The sequence below is a fragment of the Hippopotamus amphibius genome, chromosome 6 (genome assembly GCF_030028045.1).
Source record: "Hippopotamus amphibius kiboko isolate mHipAmp2 chromosome 6, mHipAmp2.hap2, whole genome shotgun sequence".
Classification (NCBI taxonomy): Eukaryota; Metazoa; Chordata; class Mammalia; order Artiodactyla; family Hippopotamidae; genus Hippopotamus; species Hippopotamus amphibius.
Window position 1 is genome coordinate 49,999,955 of NC_080191.1, and position 17,189 is coordinate 50,017,143.

At 37.5% G+C, this 17,189-nt stretch overlaps 1 protein-coding gene across 5 annotated transcripts in view; it reads right to left on the reverse strand.

Annotated features, from left to right (window-relative positions):
- The window catches only part of EPM2A (EPM2A glucan phosphatase, laforin), a 92,339-nt gene that overhangs the window by 10,487 nt on the left and 64,663 nt on the right, over positions 1-17,189 (reverse strand). The gene's annotated exons all lie outside the window — the stretch shown is intronic.

Here is a 17,189-nt window from a genome sequence, read left to right on the forward strand (position 1 = left end):
TCAACAATAACTCCTGTTTAAAACTCTATATTAAAAAAAAACTCTATATTAAAATTTCAAATAGTATGAGATTAACAGAAACAAACAACAATATTCTTTCAAATAAAGTCAAAGTGAAGATTATTTCCATTAGTATCCAACATTATTCTATATGTTTCATCTAGTGCTACAATGTAAGAAGAAGTATAACTGTGGTTCAAATGCCAATTTTAGCACAATATTTTTAACAGTACTTGGTAATAACTGCCTGACCTTAAGCCTACTTATTTATCATCTCTGAGCCTTTGGTGTGCTCATCTTTACAATGGGTCTAAAAATAACTAATTCACAGGAATTTTGTAAGGAGTAAATACAATTAAGTAAGGTATTTGAATAAGACTGACACTAGTGGATACACAATAAATACAAGTGGAGTTTATGTCTAGTTATTATAATTTACATATTTTAGTAATTTATTTTATCTTGAAATAACTATTCGTATAATTTTTCATTACTCTGTGCATACTTCATTTGAATGCTGCACAGTGTAGACTATTCACCCTGTTGTGTAATATGAAGTCCGGCTATTTTCTTCCTTTGGGTGGTTGCTGTCACCACTTTGGATGTTAACGTTAAGAAGCCAATTGACTAATCCACAAACATGGGTGTTAGACGCCCTCAGTGAAAATATCTCACAGGATAAAGCATCATCTTTCTAAAGCTTGAACCAGGAGAGGGTAAACCAATTTTTTATTGCTGCTTGGGTTCTAAGTCTAACGTGTTATTAGGGATTTCCTTGTGGATATTGAGGATTATTATGGAAAAAATAAGGATAAAATTTAAAACAAAAAGTTAGAAACCCAGGAAAGACTTAATGGTTCTGTGAAGAGGGGCACAGGATCCAAAGGTCTTTTACCTTATTTCTGACTCCAGAGAATTCTCAGACACCCCACTTGGCCCAGTGGACTGAGAGAAAGACCACCAGCTGGGACAAATTTAGAGTACCCCAGAGATATGCTTAACCAGAACTCTGCTAGCTGAGCATTCAGTCTTTGCAGGAATGGAAACTTTGCACCCTCTGGGTCATTGCTCCTTCCCTCTGGCTGTTTAGTGAGAATAGAAACCTTCCCCTGTCTGGATGTTCCATCCCTCCTTCCAGTATTCCATAAAGATTCCTCCTGCAGCAACCTGCTGGATGCCTAGTAGGTAACAGTATTGGGCTACCAACCATACCTACACTTCAGTGTTTAACTGAGCATACTTAAGTACATTCAGCCAGAAAAGAGGGACGTAGACACCTCAGTTATATAACCTTCTGGACAATAGCATACTTTTACTGTCCAAATCTTGAAGTGGACTGGTTACATATTAAAATGAATATTCATGACAGGCAAGCTAAATTCCAAATGTCACCCAGAATTCTCTTGAACACTGTACTCTTTGAGTGGGAGCGATTAATATTTAGCTAGTAAATAAATGCCAAAAACAAAGTGGCTAGCATGCAAGATTTGCCTAAATACCAAAGAGCAGTTCATAGAGATATGCAAAGGGTAAATTGGGACATTTGAACCTACAAAGTAAGAAATCAGAACCCTAAACCAATCTCAATACATAAATCATATTGTGTTGCTAAAAAAAGGTGTTATTTTATCATCTCATTCAGCCCTGGTCTTCACATGTATTTAAACTAACCAGTACCCTTAAGAAACTCAGAACAAATCAAAGATAAACAGGCCCTAAGTTGGTACCTTAACATATGTATTTCCCACATCAAGTTTCTAATGGAAATAAGCCCTTGAAATACACACCCACACATACACACAAATAACACCAGTTTCTATATCAGATATTTCCAACTTTTACATACCATAGTTAATTCTTCCTCTAAAAATGCTAGAAGTCAGAGTACATATTTCAGAAATTAATATAAAATAATTCCTGATTTTTTTAAGTAAGATGTTCTGAACCTAGGAGGCAGATAAATTCTGAAAACAAGCAGTGTGTTGAAGGACAGAGAATTGAAGTTGTAAAGTAAATTATACTGAACCATTGTATGGGATATGGAGACAAAATACTGGGTTTGTTAGAAACACAGAGATCAATAGATTCTGCTTCATCAGACAGCTAAAGTGCCCTTTACGTGCATCCTATTTCAGTTTGTTGTTTCTAAGAGTAGGTGATACATTTCTAGTTACACTATACACCCTAATAATAAGATGCATGATGTCCTTTCTAAACAGTAACTAAACTTTTACTTCTCCATTCAAAAGAGAATGATTTGACACCATTAAAAATCAATTTTTGCTCATCTCATCCTAATTTTAGTCTTTTTTTGGTGTTAATGATACTTTAAATGATTTTTAAAATCAGGATTTTTTTTTTAATGTAAGAAGAAGTTTGTTGAAATATAGGATTTAGGGAATAAAAAATCTGTAAATGTAGTTTTAATTCAAGACACGGCAAACTTCAAAGATACAATAACAGAATATAAAGCACAGCTTACAATTATATTGTAAACGACATCATAAAACTTCCAGAGAACTATTTTATGAATAACTCACTATCAATCATGAATTACAGCAGAGATTTCTGGCAGTTCCACTATAGATTATTTGGAAAGGTCAAAGAGAAACCACTGTACCAAATGGGAATTGACACTCAATCAACCCAGAACAGAAGTTCCCAGATCTGGCTTTGCATTAGAGTCACATGTGGTGCTTTTATAAAAACTTCTATTACCCAGATCTACCCCAGAGATATTCATAAAGTGGCTCTAGTGAGGTCTCAGATTCTGTGAATTTATTTGTATTTTATTTCTTAGAAATTAACCATATTACATATATTACGTATGTAGCTAGATTCCAGAACCACCAGCCTAGCAGATCCCAAAAAATGTGTAGAAGGAGCTGAGTATATAGATCTCAATACCTTTTAGTAGCAGTGAAAAATATGGAGATGAGAGGATGTGGACTTGCTCAGCTCTGCACATGGACATGTAAAGTGAAGCCCTTACTTTCTCCAAAAATAGTTTCAAGACTGCAGAGAGTGAGGAATGGGAAACTCTCTGTTATGAGCAAGTAGTTATGAGAACATGCGTCCATGTGTTTAATGCATATTATCTTCCAAAATGTCAAAACTAAATCTACTTCTGAGTGATGGCAAATATTTAATACAGTAATAACCACTGGGATATTGTACTATTATAAAAAAATATTATTCACTTGTGTTTTGACTATTGCCACTATGATTCAACAAGATTGAATTTCAATAAAATCCATCCTAGTCATATCACAACTTAGTTAACGACCAGGGGAAAGAAATGGATGGCTGACATTCTGGGACCTTACTTTCTTGGACTGCAAATCAAAATCAATTTCATTCATTGGAGTGAACCTGGATTTATGATTCCAGGTAATCACATCACAATACTACACCGTTTGCTTCACTTGTCAGGCTGGGACCTGTGCTACAACAGCTACTGAAGCATGTGAATCAGAACTCACTTGCTTCATCTCAGCTGTCAGTCAAAGGAGGCCTCACTGGCAATAATGAGTACATCAAGCAGAATGAGCACCCAAGCACTTTGCAAAAAACACCACAGCGTATTGACAGAAGGAGGGAACGTGGAAAAGACAAGCGATGTTAGGAGACAGTTGTATAGACTCCACATCGAAGGTTCCATCCTTAAATGCCACGAGAAACGGCAGGATAACCTTTTCCTAAAGGTGAAGATTAACATTGTTTTTTGTCCACAGGAAAAAAAAAAAAGAATTAGGAAAGCCACGGGAATGGTGGGATCAATGTACGAACATAGACTTGTATTTATATCTTATCACACCAAGAGACCACAGCTCTTGAATTGCAGCACCCTCTTCTTAGCCATACAAACAGCCCCATTTCAAAGACAGAGAAAATGGATTTTGCTGCGGTTCTTCACAAAACCCAGCTAAGAATTTAGGAGCAAAAAGAGATTAGCACATTTCTTAAGATGGATAATTGTGCTGCATTTACCTTATTTAATATTTTATGGGCAATTCGATGTGAAATTAAAATGTGATCTGGATTTCAAATAATGGGTGAAGAAAAAAGTCTATCAGTCTTGTAATTTAGATCTCATTAGTGAGAAAGCAAGAGAAACATTAAAATCAACCTCTAGTAAGCTCCAAGCTTCATTAGCACATATAGCTCCTTCTGCTGAAAATTTGTTCTCTGGTGTCAGGTGTTAAGTTATTAATGCCAAATTTCTACCCAGAAAGGGTGCTTGTAACAGACTCCAGTTAAGGCTGAATAACTGCTCAAAGACAAATTCCAATTTAGAGAGTGATGCTAATTAACTTCTTCATTAAAAAAGTTTTATCATAGTTTGCTCATGGGTCATAGACTACAGTGTATATAGAGCATATGTGAATTTCTGTAAGTGCCCTTAGTTTCTTAGATTTTTTTGGATGTGCTATGTAGTTTTTAGCCACACGAAGCAAATATCTTCTATATATGTTCTTTTATTTTCTATTTTATAAAATGCCATATAATTAAATTATTTATGAAGGTCTGTTACAGTTGAATTTCATTTCCCCAAAATTCCTATGTTGAAGTCCCAGCCTCCAGCGCCTTAAAGGGTAACTTTATTCAGAGACAGGTTTTCTACAGAGGTAATCAAGTTAAAATGAAGCCACTAGGGTAGGCTAATTCAGTAGGAATGGTGTTCTTATAAGAAGGGAAAATTTGGACACAGACATGTACAGAGAGAAGATTACGTAAAGAGAAAAGGAATACAATGTCAATCTCCACAGTCCTCAGAACAAATCAATCCTACAGACTCATTGATCCTACACTTTTAGTCTCCGGAATTTGTGTAAGACAATAAATTTCTGCTATTTAAGCCATCTGGTTAGTGGCACTTTGTTATGGCAGCCCCAGGAAATGAATACAAGGTCTAAAATTCATACTTAAAATATATACAATTATCTGGACTCTTCAAGTATCCATATATCAGGTACACTTAAAGCTAAGCATTTTAATAGCTATTTTTCACTTTTCATCCCAACATTTGGAATTCTACAAATACAATTAACATTCGACTGTGGTGCCAAATTGTTCTCTTATACACAATACTACCCGCAGTTCTTCCTTTACTCGGGTCCTCAATCCATCACCTGAGCACCTCCAACTTGGCGGAAGAGCTCATCAGACCCCTGGCTGGACTATTCGGTTTTTTATTAATCTAACAAACTTAGTTCTAAAGTCCTGAGGTATCTAGTTTTGATAAACACAGTAGTGTCTCGGGCCTCTTTGTTTGGCTTTCAGAGAATGAACCTTATTGGCGAATCACCTGAAAGAGTCTCTCAGACTCATGATTTCTTCAGACTCTTAGTCCCAGAGAATTTGGTCTTCTTATTTTTGCACGTGTTGCCCTAAAATTTGGTGTATATGCCATATTGATAGATTATAGTGGTGAATAAGGCAAGTAGCACACTTCCCTTTCTTAAAGTCAATCACAAGGTACCACAAACTGAGACAAATAATTAAGCTAGCAGCCTCAATTGGTTACCTTGATACAAATTTCAACAAAACGTTCCATAAAATATTCTTGTGGCATGTTAATATTGTTTCCAATGCTGAGCATTCCTTGAAAGAGTAAAATGTCATGTTTAATATTTCTCCACATGATGAACTTGAAAGGATTTGTTCAAAATTAATCACTTGCATAATGAATTAGGAACCACAGAAGATTAAGGAAGTAATAAAAAATTAAGCATGTGAATTTTTTTTTGTATTTATTTTAAGGTCATCCTGACTATTCAACAAAAATGTAATGATGCTTGCTTTTTGCCAGGGGCTCAACAATCAATGGTGAGCAAGATAGCCAAGGTATGCCCTCACTTGAGCCTACATTCTTTGAGGAAGACAGTCAGTAAGCAAATAAATATTCAAAATGTACAAAATTTATAAAATTAGTTTGTAATACTATTGAGAACTTAAACAAGGAGTTAAAACAGAAAACCACAGAGGAACTAGAATTCAGAAAAGACAAGCAGGAAGTTTCTTCCTGAAAAGGTGACATTTTTTTTTTATTCAAATAGAGTTGATTTATAATGTGCTAATTTCTGCTGTACAGCAAAGTGATTCAGCTATGCATATGCAAACATTCTTTTTTACATTTTTTTCCATTATGGTTTATCCTAGGATATTGGATATAGTTCCCTGTGCTACACAGTAGGATTTTATTATTTATACATTCCATATACATGAGTTTGAATCTGCTAACCCCAAACTCCCCCTCCATTTCTCTCCAACCTCTTCTCCCCCTTGGCAATCACAAGTCTGTTCTCTATATCTGTGAGTCTGTTTCTGTTTCGCAGATAAGTTCATTTGTGTCATATTTTAGATTTCACACACAAGTGATATCACATGGTATTTGTTTTTCTCTGTCTGACTTACTTCACTTAGTATGATAACTCTAGGTTCATCCATATTGCTGCAAATGGCATTGTTTCATTCCTTTTGATGGCTGAGTATTATTCCATTGTATGTATGTAACACATCTTCTTTATCTATTCATCTGTCAATAGACATTTAGGTTGTTTCCATGTATTGCCTATTTTGAATAGTGCTGCTATGAACATAGGGATGCATGTATCTTTTTTGACTTGTAATTTTATCTGGATATATTCCCAGGAGTGGGATTGCTGGATCATATGGTAACTCTACTTTTAGTTTTTTGAGGAACCTCCATACTGTTTTCCATAGTGGCTGCACCAACTTACATTCCTACCAACAGTGTAGGAGGGTTCCCTTGAAAAGGTGACACTAAAACTGAGGCATGATGTAGAAAAAGGAGCAAGACATACAATGTTTTATGGTGAGAAAGAGAGGTATATACCTCAGGAACCGAGAGAAGCCTAGAGACATGGAGTGAGGGGAAGTGTGGCATTGGATAGATTGAGAAGACCATGCCAGGCCTCACTGATGTGCTAAGGAATTTGTACAAGAATATAAAAGCGATGAAATGCCAATGAAGGATTTTTAAGAATAGGAGTCACATGGACTTGTTTTATGGTTTTTAAAAGGTGGCTCTGGCTGCTATGAGGAAGAGGAAAGACCTTTGGATAGTGATGGCTTGGAATACAGTTAGTGGTGCAGATAGAGAAGTGGATTAACTCAAAATGTACTTTAGCAGTGGAACCAACAGAACTTGCACGTTAATTGGATGAAAAGATTGAGGAAAAGGAAAGATTCTAAAATGACTCTAAGTTTACTAAGGTAATATAATCTACAATTTCTTAACCAGGTCTGCCCTCGAAGCCTACCTCTCTAAGTTTCTTTACTATATATTTTTACAAGTTTAAGATTAACCAATGTTTCATTGACTATACATCATGCTAATGGCATCCATATGCCCAAAGTCTTGAGAATATCAAACTATTCAAACTTCCTTTCAGTTTTCCACTCAACTCTTTCATTTCTACTATGCAAATATTAATAAGGTAGGGGGTTTTTTTGATGTAAGAACTTTGTACACAGGATATGTTGCCCATCAATTAGATTTAACTCATATCAAGGAAATAGTCATAGTAGACAAAGTGGTACACAATGAAACTGGTTGATTTATTCAATCAGTTCTCTAAAGAGTTATTTTTAAAAATTTATTCTTTATACCTATGGGTCTTTAATTCAGCTCTGGAACAAAAAATGAATTTAGAAAACAAGACATTTGGAAAATGAAAAAAATCATGACTTTTTTTCTTTCTTATGTTAATTCTTCATCATTGCTAGCTAAGCATTTAACTTACTGAAATACAAGGAAGTTCTATTGTGAAAGGATTTCTATTAAGTACTTTGAGCCACGGTATCTGCTTTCATTATAATTTTCCTGACCAAAAAAAATCATTTGGGGTATTTGTATGGTTATTATTCACCTAGACCAGGTTTCTTTAATATTAATGTGCAAAGGAATCATCAGGGGATCTTGATAAGATGCAGATAGTGATTCAGTACATCCAGCTTAGAGCATGAGATTCTGCATTTTCACAAGCTCCCCTGTAATATCAACACTGCTGGCCCTTGGAACACACTTTGAGTAGCAAGGAGTGCTCTGAAAGTGATATTTAATCTAAATACTATTATGATATTAAGATACATCACAATAGATGAATACAATTCATAATGTTCAGGTGCGCTGAGAAGTCAACAACTACTCTTGTGAGTAGATACAAAAAGACAAACATTTTATCTCTATTGTTGATGCTAATACCAGAGGCCTAATGACTGTGCAGAGAGGCTTGCTATTTTTTTAAATTCTACTAATTACAAAAAAAAAAATTTAATCTCTTTAGCCTCTTTCTTCATTTCTCAGCTTGTATTTACATAATGACTTCCTTGGTTCTAAAACATTCTCCTTTCTCCTTATTTACAGTGCTCATTGGCCTCTTGATAGGGATGAAAAACTCCCTTTTGTGTTATCTGTTTAAAACCAAAGTTGAGATTTTTTACACGTGGATACTGAAAACTGGGGAGGATACACACAAGACGACATTTATGGACCACCAAGGAATTTTAATGGTTGAGAACTCTGATGCAATGAGCAGTGTCGCAGTCAGGGATGTCCGAAATTAGATACGGTTCAAGAAAGGCAAACAATAAACACCTCCTTTCCCCTATGAGATGTAATGGCAGGTACAGAAGAGAGATTCGTAGCTACAAATATTGTAACATTGGGACCGAGAAAATCCCTGGGAAGTTTTGCTTCTTTCATTCAGCCTAGAATCGGGGCATGTATATTTCATGATGTCCAGAACAAAGGCATGACAGTCAATAAACTGCTTAAGGAGGTGCAAATCAAAAAGGCTTCTCTTTTCTTTAAGTTACCCACAGAGCCTGAGAATCCATAGATATGGAGAAAAGAATCCACAGATATGCCAGGGATCAGTGATACTTGGTTTACTTACATTATTTCTAACTAGGAAAAGTCTTAAATCAACAGCTGGACATGTATTCTAAGACAATTCACAAGGAAAATTAAATACCAATAATACCCAAATTAAAAGTGTCATATTTAAATTGGTGAATTTCACATAACCCTAATCATCACAAGAGTGCATTCAGTTACATAGTGCTCGTATATGCAGTTAATTCATCCTGACAAGACCTTCACAACACAGTTTTACTTCAGATCATCCATTCCACTGAGCATATTTAGCTTCCATTCACTGAAGTGCTTAATTGGGAAAAACTAGTCTTACATTTTTTAAGCTAAAATTGCCTCTTCCATGTTTCATGGTCAAGGACATCATCCACTTTGTAATCCACCTCGTGCTGTGGTTAGATGTTTTCAGGATTTTTCAAGAACCTTATTCTGCATTCACAACTGGGCTTATGTATGTGGAGAAATGTTTGGATTTCAAACTTTTGAGACACATCTGATACCTAAATCATCTGTCCCTTCAATAAGATAAATCATCCAATAGGCTCCTACTAAGAGAATTCAGCACAGCAGCCAGAGACACAATACCTGGCAAGTCTCATCTGGCACGGTTGATATTTCACAGATTAACGTTCACTTTCTATCTGTCCCAAATCACCCCCCATTACATCTATCAAATTACCAAGTGACATCCCTATTACATGATCCCAAATGACATCTCTGTCCCAAATTACATGTATTCTATTGATCACTTCCATTATCCCATATACTCCTACTTTATTCTTACTTACGCTTCTGTTTCCTTCATAAACTCTGCGTCCTCTACAAACTTTTTAGGTGTGAGTGTTTCTTAGAGTTCCAAACTCTGGTCTCTCTTCGATTTATACACTCTTAAGTTATCTCACTAGTATACGTTGCCATCTATAACTGCCATCTACACGCTGGTAAATTCCAAATCTACTGCTTCCAGCTCAGACCTCAATGCTCTGCTGGAATTCTCCACTCATAGTCCCATGAGTATCACCAGAACTCATTTTCACCATCTTCCACTCTTTGCTCCTGACCCACAACCCTGATTTCTCCCCAGTTGCTCTAGATCCCCATGAATTGTGCCACAAGCTGCCCAGTCATCTAAGCCAGGAAACTTTTCTTCCTTCTTTCTGCTTCCCCTCCCTACAGCCACTAACCCAGTCATATAAGTCAAGCTCCTAAACTGCTGCAGGATCAGTCCCCTGTTCTCCATTCCCATTGCTTTCCTTCAGACTCTCAATGCTCAAGAAGTGAATTACACTAACAGCCTCCTAAGTAACCTCCCAGTCTGTCTCCCTTCCACACTGTAGCTAAAGTGATCCTTCTAAAACACAAATCTGATCACATGACTGTACTGCTAAAATACTAAGGGTGACTGCCCATCACTTTCACATGAAGTCTCAAGTCTTTGGCCTGACCCTTGGGAATCTGACCCCTGCATATGTCTCTCATCCTTCATCCCCACGTGAATCCCACCCTCCAGTTTAGGGGAGATACTTGTGATTCTTCTGAAGCACCATGTATTCTCCCTTTTCTGCCACTTATCCTGCTGTTCTTCCTCTTGGAATGCATTTTCACTGCTCATCCATCTGATTAAGACTATTCAGTCTTCCTTGGTCCCCCACTTAGGTCCTCATTCTTTGTGTTTCCATAGCATATACACACCTTTATTTCAGGCTGTGACCTCTCTCCCTCAAAATTTTGGGTTTTCTAAGCATTTTCCCCACTGTGCTCCTTGAGAACAAGAATGACATCTTACTGATCACCGTATTTTCAGAACTTAACATTGTATTCAGCATAATGTTAGCAATTAGAAGCAAAGAGGTGATTGAATAAACAAATGAGTGAATGAATGCCTTTACTCACTCAAAATATTCGGTTCATTCAGCTGTATGATGGTTCATACAACTATCACCAATTGAACAGCATTTCTATAACTTTTACAAAACTGTGGTGAAGATAATTTTAATTGTATTATCCCAAGGATATAGGTGTTAAATTATTGGTTGAAATTAGTTTAAAAATAATGATTTTCTCTGCAGACAAATGTGAAAGCTGTTTTTATCCAGAATATAAAACTTTATTTTACATCTTTTTTTTTGCCTTAACTACTAGAAAAGTGAAAGACAAATTTAGTGTTCAACAGTAGTAATTAGATCATCTCAAGTCCCTGGTAATTTCTACCCCATTTCCTCTCACAGATGGACTATTTCTATCCTAAATTATTTTACTATACATGATTTATTCTCTAAATTCTTCTATTATAAATGATTTTAATATTTTTAAGTAGGTAGAAAATGGTGGCAAAATCTAATCCTTCAAAATATGTGTCTTCCACCTTAAGTCCCAAGCATTAAAGAACCACATCAAAGTAAAGACTGGGGACAGGCAGGGGACAAATTAGGAGTATGGGTTAACAGATACAAACTGCTATACATGAAGCAGACAGGCAACAAGAACTTACTGTATATCATAGGGCATTATATTCAATATCTTGTAATAACCTATAATGGAAGATAATCAGAAAAAAATAACTGAATCACTTTGCTGTACACCTGAAATTAACACAATATTGTAGATCAACTATACTTCAGTTTTTTAAGAAGTCAAGTCCAGCCTCTATTTGAGCCATATAGACTTCTGGCAACCTATCTGAATCTCTGAGTTTTTTGGTTAGTCTGGTTCTGCAGCTATGCATGTCAATCCGAACACCCCACTCACATAAAACTGATTGAATATTATAGCTACCGGTACAATTTATCTGCAATAATAAAGTTCCACTCATGCTTGGAATGTGGTCACATTTTTATTAATTATAACCCATGGACCATAGCCGTAATTTTCATTTCATGCCATGTAGTATTTTAAATGTTAGCCATTAACGCAGGTAGACAAATTTAGCAGACAATAACAAATGTGATTCACAATCCGGCTCCCTACAAGAATCTCCCGGGGGTAGCTTTTGAAATGCTTACACCAGATCCTCAATTAAAACGTAATTTCTGAAGCAGCAGGGTAGGGCCCAGCATTATTTTTTCCAAGCACCCCAAGTGATTCTACTGTACCTTGAGGCTTGAGAATCTGACTCAGAGCCTGGGAAAGAGGTTCGAATTAGAGATGTCAACTTTCTCTGAAAAGGAAATTGCCTGATTTTTTAAAGTGAAAATAATTCTACTTTTTAAAAATCAAACTGTTTACCCCATTGAAATGAGGTTGGCTATAAAAACCCGAATTAAAAAGGAAAATTAGAGATGATTACTCATTTTTAAGAGGACTTCTGTCTTTATAAAGGATTAATTTAAGCATTCCTTCAAGTACCAGGTAGTGATTTAATTGATTTGTAGACTGGTCTCAGTTATTAATTATACTCGTGACCTTTGCAAAGTCACCTGAATCTCTCTAGACCTTGCTTTTCCAATGTGTTAACTGAGAGAATGGGATGAAAGAAGCACTTTCTCAGCTCACACTATTTCCCAGAGGTGTCTAGATATTACATCGAGGTGGAAGGGTGGCGGAGGGCACAGACCTTGGAGCCAGAGTGCCTCAATTTGTATCCTGGCACCACTAATTACACTACCTTGGGCACATTAATTAACCTTTCACTGCCTCAGTTTCATCAAACTATAAAAGGGTATTAACAATACTACATACTTCATAGTGTTTTGAGATTAAATGAAATAATATGTGTAAAAGCATTTAGAATAGTTCCGGGCACATAGTAAGCACTTCTAAAGCATTAGTTACCTGGGACGTAATAAGAGCATAGCATTGACATATATACACTACCAAATGTAAAATAGATAGCTAGTGTGAAGCTGCTGCATAGCACAGGGAGCTCAGCTCGGTGCTTTGTGATGACCTAGAGGGGTAGGATAGGGAGGGTGGGAGGGAGGTGCAAGAGGGAGGGGTTATGGGGATATATGTATACATACAGCTGATTCACTTTGTTGTACAGCAGAAACTAATACAACATTGTAAAGCAGTTATATTCCAATAAAGAAGTATTTTTAAAAAAGCATTAGTTATCACTCCTATTGCTAATATTACACACCTGAGTATTGCTAATATATTGGTGAGCCTCTAAGAAGGGGGAACATCATGCAGCATTTCAAAAATATATTTGGGGAGAAAAGATGGCGGCGAAGTAGAGAGACGTGGAGTGCATCCCTCTCCACAGATGCATTGGGAATGCACGGAAGGACGCAGTCATTCCCACAGAGAACCAGCTGAACACCAGCAGACGGCCTTGGACACCAGAAAGGGCTGCGGGGATCCCGACATAGCCGGTAGGGAGGCATCTACGAGGGCTCAAAGAGGGTGAAGCGGCGGAGCTGTGGCACACGGGAGGGAGCGAGAAACATACGGAGGGTCCACAGCGCAGCTCAGCGTTCCCGGACAGAGACATCGATCCGCGGCTGAACGGAGGGTCCAGGAGCGGGAGCGTGGGAACCGGAGAGCTGGTTCAGGGTGAGAAACATTGTTGCCAGTAGGGTGACGGACCGAGAGGACAGGAGGGAGGAGGTCCGCAGAGAGGAGTGCCCATCCCTGAGAGCTGCCGGGCCATGATGGCGGCTGGAGGCTGCAGGCTCCTGGGCGGGGGGGGGGGGGGGGGGGGGGGGGGAGGAGCCGCACGCATAGCCTCTCCCTCTCTTTCCGTGCCTCTGCAACAGGCAGTGGAGAGATGCCCTGCGGGCCACCTAAGGCACTCAGGGATAACAAGCACCCTCAGGCACTCGGGCGGGGCTAGATTAAAACTCCTTGCAACGCCAGCAGCAGGGAGGCTGCCAAGAGAAAAAAAAAAACCAGCATCAAAAAGAAAAAACCCTGAGAGAGGCCCAAATCTAAGACTTTCTGTTTACGCCTGAGCCACCAGCACCCTCTGCAACAGGCACCTCCAAGCCTGACTGAAACAACAGTGCGCCACTGCTCACTCACTCCCAGGAGAAGGAGCCACTATTGTACCCTCTCCCTCACCACACACCGAGGCTTACAGACGAACAATAAAGGAACCTCTGCTGGTCACAGAATAACGCAAAAAAAAAACCCAAGACTGAATATTCGTTTAATCCAATACTTGGACATTAGTCTGAGGCTTGGACAGTCTTCTATAAACACCTCTATCACCAGGACAAGCAACCCCAAAAGCTTGGACAACCATGAGGAAACAAAGAAACCCCATGCAGGCAAAGGAGCAGGAAAAAAACCCACAAGACCAAATAAATGAGGAGGAAATAGGAAAAATGCCTGAAAAAGAATTTAGAGTAATGATAGTAAAAATGATACAAAATCTCGATACCAAAATAGAGAAAGTACAAGAAACAGTTCATAAGAACTCAGAAAAACAAACAGCAATGGATAACAAAATAACTGAAATTAAAAATACTCTAGAAGCTATAACCAGCAGAATGACTGAGGCAGAAGAACGAATAAGTGAGTTGGAAGATAGAATGGGGGAAATAAACGCCACAGAGCAGGAAAAAGAAAAAAAAAATAAAAAGACTAGAAGACAGCCTCAGAGACCTCAGTGATAACCTTAAACGTACCAACATTCGAATTATAGGCATCCCAGAAGAAGAAGAAAACAAGAAAGGGCCTGAGAAAATATTTGAAGAGGTTCTAGTGGAAAACTTCCCCAACATGGGAAAGGAAATAATTCACCAAGTCCAAGAAGCACAGAGAGTCCCATACAGAATAAACCCAAGGAGAAATACACCAAGACACATATTAATCAAACTAATGACAATTAAACACAAAGAAAAAATATTAAAAGCAGCAAGAAAAAAGCAACAAACAACATATAAGGGAAAACCCATCAGGATAACAGCTGACCTTTCTACAGAAACTCTGCAGGCCAGAAGGGAATGGCAGGGTATACTGAAAGTCCTGAAAGAGAGAAACCTACAGCCAAGAAGACTCTACCCAGCAAGAATCTCATTCAGATTTGAGGGAGAAATCAAAAGCTTTCCAGACAAGCAAAAGTTAAGAGAATTCAGCACCACCAAACCAGCCTTACAACAAGTGCTAAAGGAACTTCTCTAAGTAGGAAACACAAGAAAAGGAAAAGACCTACAAATACAAACCCAAAACAATGAAGAAAATGGTAATTGGAACACACATGTCAATAATCACTTTAAATGTAAATGGATTAAATGCTCCAACCAAAAGACACAGACTGGCTGAATGGATACAAACACAAGACCCTTCTATATGCTGCCTACAAGAAACCCACTTCAGACCAAGGGATACATATAGACTGAAAGTGAAGGGATGGAAAAAGATATTCCATGCAAATGGAAGTCAAAAGAAAGCTGGAGTAGCAATCCTCATATCAGACAAATTAGACTTGAAAGTAAAGACTATTAAAAGAGACAAGGAAGGGCACTACATAATGATCAAGGGATCCATCCAAGAAGAACATATCACAATGGTAAATATCTATGCCCCCAAGATAGGAGCACCTCAATACATAAGGCAAATGCTAACAGCTATAAAAGGGGACATCGACAGTAACACAATAATAGTGGGAGACTTGAACACCCCACTTACATCAATGGACAGATCATCCAAACAGAAAATAAATAAAGACACACAAGCTTTAAATGACACATTAGACCATCTTGACTTCATTGATATTTATAGGACATTCCATCCAAAAATGACAGACTACACTTTCTTCTCAAGTGCACACGGAACATTCTCCAGGATAGATCACATCTTGGGTCACAAATCAAACCTCAGCAAATTCAAGAAAATTGAAATCATCTCAAGCATCTTCTCAGACCACAACGCCATGAGACTAGATATCAATTACAGGAAAAAAACTGCAAAAAAGACAAACACATGGAGGCTAAACAATTCACTCTTAAACAACCAAGGAATCACTACAGAAATCAAAGAGGAAATCAAAAAATATCTAGAAACAAAGGACAACGAAAACACAACAACCCAAAACCTATGGGACGCAGCAAAAGCAGTTCTAAGAGGGAAGTTTATAGCAATACAGTCCTACCCTAAGAAACAAGAAAATGATCGAATAAACAACCTAACCTTACACCTAAAACAACTAGAGACAGAAGAACAAAGAAACCCCAAAGTGAGCAGAAGGAAAGAAATCATAAAGATCAGAGCAGAAATAAATGAAAAAGAAAGGAAAGAAACCATAAGAAAAATAAATAAAATTAAAAGCTGGTTCTTTGAGAAGATTAACAAAATTGATAAACCATTAGCCAGACTCATCAAGAAAAAAAGGGAGAAGATGCAAATCAACAGAATTAGAAATGAAAAAGGAGAAGTCACAACGGACACCTCAGAAATACAAAAGATCATGAGAGACTACTACAAGCAACTATATGCCAATCAATTGGATAACCTGGAAGAAATGGATACATTCTTAGAAAAAGACAATCTTCCAAGACTGAACCAGGAAGAAATAGAAACCATGAACACACCAATCACAAGTACAGAAATTGAGGCAGTGATTAAAAATCTCCCAACACACAAAAGCCCAGGACCAGATGGATTCACAGGCGAATTCTATCAAACATTTTGAGAAGAGTTAACACCTATCCTTCTCAAACTCTTCCAAAATATTGCAGAAGGTGGAGCACTCCCAAACTCATTCTACGAGGCTACCATCACCCTGATACCAAAACCAGGCAAAGATGTCACAACAAAAGAAAACTACAGACCAATATCACTGATGAATATAGATGCAAAAATCTTCAACAAAATACTAGCTAACAGACTCCAACAGCACATTAAAAAAATCATCCACCATGATCAAGTGGGGTTTATCCCTGGGATGCAAGGATTCTTCAATATACGCAAATCAATCAACGTGCTACATCATATCAACAACTTGAAGGATAAAAACCATATGATCATCTCAATAGATGCAGAAAAAGCTTTTGACAAAGTTCAACATCCATTTATGATAAAAGCTCTCCAGAAAATGGGCATAGAAGGAAATTACCTCAACATAATAAAAGCCATATATGACAAACCAAAAGACAACATTGTTCTCAATGGAGAAAAACTGGAAGAATTCCCTCTAAGAACAGGAACAAGACAAGGGTGTCCACTCTCACCACTGTTATTCAACATAGTTTTGGAAGTGTTAGCCACAGCAATCAGAGAAGAAAAAGAAATCAAAGGAATCCAAATTGGAAAAGAAGAAGTAAAATTGTCACTCTTTGCAGATGACATGATATTATATATAGAAAACCCTAAAGACTCTACCAGAAAACTGCTAGCACTCATT